This window comes from Magnolia sinica, chromosome 14 (assembly GCF_029962835.1).
Source record: "Magnolia sinica isolate HGM2019 chromosome 14, MsV1, whole genome shotgun sequence".
NCBI classification, from domain to species: Eukaryota; Viridiplantae; Streptophyta; class Magnoliopsida; order Magnoliales; family Magnoliaceae; genus Magnolia; species Magnolia sinica.
The window spans coordinates 47,733,876-47,740,230 of NC_080586.1; the positions used below are offsets into that span (position 1 = coordinate 47,733,876).

At 38.3% G+C, this 6,355-nt stretch overlaps 1 long non-coding RNA gene across 2 annotated transcripts in view; it reads right to left on the reverse strand.

Annotated features, from left to right (window-relative positions):
* LOC131225501 (uncharacterized) overlaps nucleotides 1–1,057 on the reverse strand; it is a 39,637-nt gene extending 38,580 nt beyond the window's left edge. Inside the window, exons 1-2 of one of the 2 annotated variants that reach the window (XR_009161374.1) lie at nucleotides 964–1,057; nucleotides 740–825 (exon numbers count right to left, since the gene is read on the reverse strand). This is a non-coding gene — a long non-coding RNA (uncharacterized LOC131225501). Of the gene's footprint in view, nucleotides 1–739; nucleotides 900–963 lie in introns of those variants that run through there. The other variant, XR_009161373.1, reaches the window with a different exon arrangement.
* Between the last annotated feature and the right edge of the window lie 5,298 nt (nucleotides 1,058–6,355).

Sequence of the window (6,355 nt, forward strand, 5' to 3'; positions counted from 1 at the left end):
TAAGGACATTCAGCTGATCCAGTACAGGTATTCAAAAACCATAGCTTTAATACATAACAAAGAGATCCCTAAAGATGAAAGCCTGATAATGAATAGTGGAATCTGTAGAGGTAATTTCATCTGTCCAGAACAAAACAACTATTGTTCTATTGTTGTATGAGACATTATTCATGTGAAGGAAGAAGATTAGTCAGTACTGGTTCCATTTCTAACAGTGGAAGCACACTAGGAGATGGCTTCCATCAAGAGCTTGCCTCTAGTATAGTAGTTTTATTGTCAACTTTTTGGTCTATGGTAATCATGTTAATCTAGCAGTTCAGTTTCAAACATTCAAATACCATTTTCTGCACGACTAAGATCACAACACTAACTTATGGAAAAAGGCATCTAAGAACATACACCTTGCTAGTGATCATATTACAAAACTCACAGCAGAGAGAACAAGAGATACATGCTACAACTACAAGTTATGTAGATCTCTCTCTCTCTCTCTCTCTCTCTCTCTCTCTCTCTCTCTCTCTCTCTCTCTCTCTCTCTCTCTCTCTCTCTCTCTCTCTCACTCACTCACACACACACACACAAGCAAGAAACAGATTTGAGGTTGACAATAAACACAATAATGAGAACAATCAGAGGTTGGAACAGTCAACATTTATTACATATCAAATTGCTCAAAGTTAGGAAGAAGTATGTTCATAAAGTTTTAGAACCAATAATCATTTTGACATGGAGAACATACCACTATTGTCTTTTTGTACTTCCTAGGCCTTCGTTTTGCTTTATCATTGCTTTCTTGCACCTTCGCTGAAATGTTGGAGTTACTTGCTGGTTCAACAGAAGAACATAAAGACTCATTCTGATCACTTGGCTGTATACCACAATGAGAAGACCAGCCGTCCAACTGGAGTCCGGATTTACTATATCCACTATTATCATGGTTTTTTGAAGATGCTACATGCATACCTTCTTCAAGACCATCTTTAGCTACATCCAATGAACTTCCATGTGACTTGTGTTCAGCAGTTTTTATCACATTGCTTGCCAAGTCCTCCAGATTCTCATATGGAATAGTGTTTCTCGCATCAACACCTGTTTGCACTTGATTCACCTGCTCTGGGGCATCAGTACTGGTACTTTCTGAATTCTCCATCAGTGCACTTCTGCTTACGACATCATTTTTCAGTTCAGCATGACTTCCATGATTTTTGTTGCCTAGTTCCTCCGATGACAATACCTTTCTACTTGTTTCTGGTCCGCCATCCTTCGTATCTTTATCATTTTTGCCTTCTCTTTCTTCAGCACAATTACTCACATAATCACCATAGTCATCATCCACTGGAGCAACATAACCTGTGGCAGTACTGTTATCATGTTTCGGGTGACTCTTGGTTGTCTCAGTCATACTTGAGGTTTCTTTTAGTGAGCTAGCCCCCATCCGAGATGTACTGATTTCTATGTGTGAGTCATTTTGCATCATGGGATTTTTTGAAGCATCACCAGTGCAGTTTCCAAGTATCTCAGCAAACAGACTACTCATCTTACCTTTGTCAGAATTACCATGGGTAGAAATTAGATATTCAAGTATTCTGCTCATTGGGATTTTATCAAAGTAACGTTGTGCAACAGAGCATGCATCGTTAACCGAAGACCTTTGTTGCTCAGCAAAACAAGAGGCACTTGATGGAATGTTTTGAGTTGTGGGTTCTTCCCCAAAATATTGATTGACATAAATTTCCCAGTTATAAGGAAAACCCATGAGGAATTTGTTGCAAGCCTGTTCAAATTAAGAGTTAGAAATTAAGAACAACTCAAAAGTCAAGCAAATAATTGGTCAAAGGCATGCAGTAGATACCCGTAAATGAAACAATCAGATAGTCGTAAAAGAACTTACAAACCTCAGGAGGAAACCCATTTTGATGGGTACATGACCTGTTTATGAGACCCTGAATCATAACCGTGACCCCATCTGCAGTCTCAAGAGTGAAGGCATCATGTCTCTTTACAATTGGTGAAGAGAGAAAGACTCTCGCTGGTTGCTGCCTGTGGCATGAGAATAACGAAAAGTTCAGTAATGAGAAAAACTAGGGGTAAGTTCCACGACAGGGAGAATTTCTTGCAGCAAACTGCATACCGGGGTGGGTGGGTGAGTGGGCAGGTGTGGCATCCAACCCGTCTGCTCCACCGTAAAAATAGGATTGCCTAAAATCAGGCCGGCCCAATGATCTAGGAGGCCACCACGTGAATCTAGAGGTTTCTGCATGGTGGTTCATTTTTTATGGTGTCGCCCACCAAGATATTTGGTAACAATATTGGCCAGCATATCTAGGAGTTGTATCAGCCGATACAGCTCTGTAATGCCTTTTTTTCATTTTTTGCAAAAAGAAAAAAAAAAAAAAAAAAAAAAAAAAAAAAAAAGAAGCAAGGAACCCAAAATATGTATTCTACTTTGGTTTGGACATGTATTTGATGGTGCAATGGACCATTCTTTGGTAAGAATGCTATCTGGTTGGTCAGTGTCAGCTTGATCTGTTGAAAGTCAACCAAATAGGCCCTTATCGAACATAAATCAAGATTGATTTGGTAAATTAGGGCCTGTTGCATATAAATACGACAAAAAAATGAAAAATCAAGTGATGGTTTACCCCTTCTTGATGACCTATGGCCCTTAAAAGAGTGGATTGGCGGAAAAGGATTCTTGTAGCCAACCCCAATTAGTTGGGACAAGGCTTAGATGATGATGTTGTTTACCCCTTCAGATATTCTCAAAATGGTCCACTCCTCCATTAATCAAATCCCATTGAAATTGTGTTTTGATCCTCATAATAGGCCTAGATCAAGTTTAAAATTAGTTACTAAGCTTCATGGTTGAAATAAATAAGAAGTGTGAAACAAGAGAAAATTTGAAATAAAAACTTCCCTAAAAGGCCCCTTATAGCGTATTGGCCTGTAACAATTGTATCGGCCCCATAATTGTGCCAATACGGGGCATATCAGTCCATATTGGCCAACATGGCCATTTTTTAAATAACGGACCAATTCACCCTTGTACCACGTACCAGGGTAACCGTTTCCTTTAGGGGTCGTTTGGATGCCTGTAAATGGTTTAAGTTGTAAATGATTTACACCTGTAAATCATTTACAGCCAGTCTTGTTTGGCTTTAAGCTCTAAATAATTTACCGATAAATGATTGTTTGTCTTTGGATAGTATGTTAATTGTTTAAGTCCTGTAAATGGAGAGCCAATCTTTCCATTTATAGCTGTTAGGCTGTAAATGGAGAGCCTGCAAATGAAATCCAATCTTTTCGCCTATAAATGAGATGGGGATAAATGCTATAAATTGTTTACAGCCTGCAAATGATTTACAGGCAAAACAGGCTATCCAAACACGGAGTGTAAATGAATTACCTGTAAATCATTTATAACTTGGCCCATTTATAGGCCTCCAAACAACCCATAATGATCAATTCAGCCATAACATAACCATTTTTTAATACCATGGGCCCACCTGATGATTGGATCGGTCTAATTTCGAAGATGTCCCAATTCTATGGTGGGGTGGCCCTGCTAAACAGGTTGGATGACATACACACACCATATTGGGCCCCACGCAAAGCTTGTTGCATAAAATTCTCCTCTAATTTCGACACTTAAATCCTACATGTCACCCTCGACATGTGGAGAGTTCTGATGGGGTAGATTCAAGCCCGGGGAAAGATTGAAAATGCATTCAAATCTATCTATCGAAAATAAAAACACCCCAAGGGGCTGTTTGCATGCATCTTCTGTAAAATGTAAGAACTCTTACAGTTTGTTTTTGGGGGAGAAATGTTATAGGTAACAAAGTCTCAACCCATTACTTTGTATCAGGTGAGATTGTAAGAAATGCAACAAGGGAATTAGGTGTTTTTCAGTCACAGATTACTTTGCTACAGGCAACTGCTATCTATTTCAAATTTAGGAGAGGGAGGTGGAAACATAGCTGCATCGAAGGTGCACCTACCTGCTCTCTCTCTCTCTCTCTCTCTCTCTCTCTCTCTCTCTCTCTCTCTCTCTCTCTCTCTCTCTCTCTCTCTGTGCGCTCCAGCAAGGTAAGCCCTAACGCTTCTCTCTTTTTTTCCCTCATCGTCATTTTCTTTCTTTTACGTTAGGGTGAAACAAACATTGTTTGGCTAGGGGCGGTTTTTGATCCCTGACTGCGGGGCCCACCGTGATGTATATGCCTTACATTCACGCCGTCCTTCCGTATTGAATGCTCATTTTAGGGCATGATCCAAAAAATAAAGCAGATCCAAATCTCAAGTGGGTCACACCATAGAAAACAATCTTGACTGAAGCCCCACCATTAAAAACTTCATGGGCTCCACCAGAATGTTTATTTGCCATCTAACCTGTTGATAAGGTCACAAAGACATGGATGAAGAGGCCAAACAAATATCATCTTGATCCAAAACTTTTGTGGGCCACAGAAGTTTTTAATGGTTAATTATTATTGTTTCCTATACTATGGTCCACCTAAGATTTGGATCTCCTTCATTTTTTGGATCATGCCCTAAAATGAGCTTTCAATACGGATGGACAGCGCAGATGTGAGGAAAAAACATCATGGTGGGCTCCACAATCAAGGATCGGATCGGTGGATGATCTAGGGAACCACCGAAGCAACCCCAATTTGACTAGTGACGTTGGCCAATAGCCCAATGTTGTCATGTGCAACCGCATATGCGCATATCCATATGCAAATCGCATATGCAATCATGGCACATGTGCAATCGCATATGTGGCATATATGAAAATATGTGATCGCATATAGCATATGCGATCGCACGTTGGCCACGGCATATTAAATTTTTTATTTTTATTTTTTGCAAGAAAAACAAGTTTTTACCTATAAAAAGGTTTCCAAACCTCCTCCATTTGCAATATTCTCACACCAAAACTCTCTTATTATCTTCTTCTCTTACATTTCTTAATTCCAAGTGGTCTCTCTCTCTCTCTCTCTCTTGGAAGTTCAAATATAAAGATTCAAGCACTTTCAAGTTTCAAGGAAGATAGCTTGTTGATTTTCTACAATAATAAATAAATAGCTTGTTGATTTTGTTGTTACTTCTTACTTGTTAACTATATTGTTAAATGTTGATAAGTTGATGTTTAATTGATTTTATTTCTCTCAAATGTATTTTAAATATGTAACTTATAAATAAATAAATAAAATTACATTTTTAAAATTTTTTGAAAAATAAAGTAATATATATATATATGTGGTTGCATATGCGATTGTGCAATTGAATATGCGTATAGGCATATGTGATCGCATATGCGATTCGACAACATTGCAATAGCCAGATGGCTACTAGTTGGTGCTCTATGGGCACCATGTTGTATGAGTTTTATACATGCCGTCCATCCATTTTTCCAGATCATTTTAGGGATTGATCCAAAAAATGAGGCAAATCTAAATCTCAGGTGGACCACACGACAATTAAACAGTAATGATTGAATGTCCATGATTAAAAACCTCCTAGGGCCCACTATAATGTTTATTTGACATCCAACCTGTTGATTAGGTCCTAAAGACCTGGATGAAGGGGAAAAACAAATATCAGTTTAATCTAAAACTTTTGTAGTCCCCGAGGAGTTTTTAATGGTGGTAAGTTTTGAATATGGATTGTTGAACTGATGGTCTCAATGTCGATTGGGGAATGCTCCAAAATTGTTCTCGATTAGATGGTCCTAACCCTTTGATCAAGGGTCTGGATCACTGAACCATAGGCCCCACATGCACTGAATCAAAACCATCATCAAATTATTTGTCTACTTAAGCACTTAGATCCCAAAATCTGATTCAACTCTATATGTTGGGGTGTTTAGGTTCCTTTCGAATCGAGCAGATCCTATCCATACGTTCCTTCATAGTGTCCCCTAACCAACAACATGTATGGTTGGAGAATATGGTTCCTAAATAGATGGTTATTTTGTTGATGTAATTTTATCTTTAAAAGAAAATGGGATTTTTAGTTCCCTTTTGCATACCTTAAGTTTTTTCCACGTTACATTTATTTCGAGTACATGAGCCCATTTGTAGGGCCCACTTGATGATTAGCTTAGCTTAAGAAGTAGTCTAACTATTTATCTAGATGGGCTCAATAAAATGACATACTTTTATCTAAGCTTTCTTATGTGTCAATCTGAATTTTAAACGATTTCGTACTTCAAGCTCTGGTTGGTGTGAATCTACAGCAACTTACCTGTAACTAACTTACAGGTTATCCAAATACAAAAACTAAATTACATGTAAGTAAGTTACAGCTTACATCCAAACAGGATTACCTGAAACTTTCTTTCACCTGTAAGTAA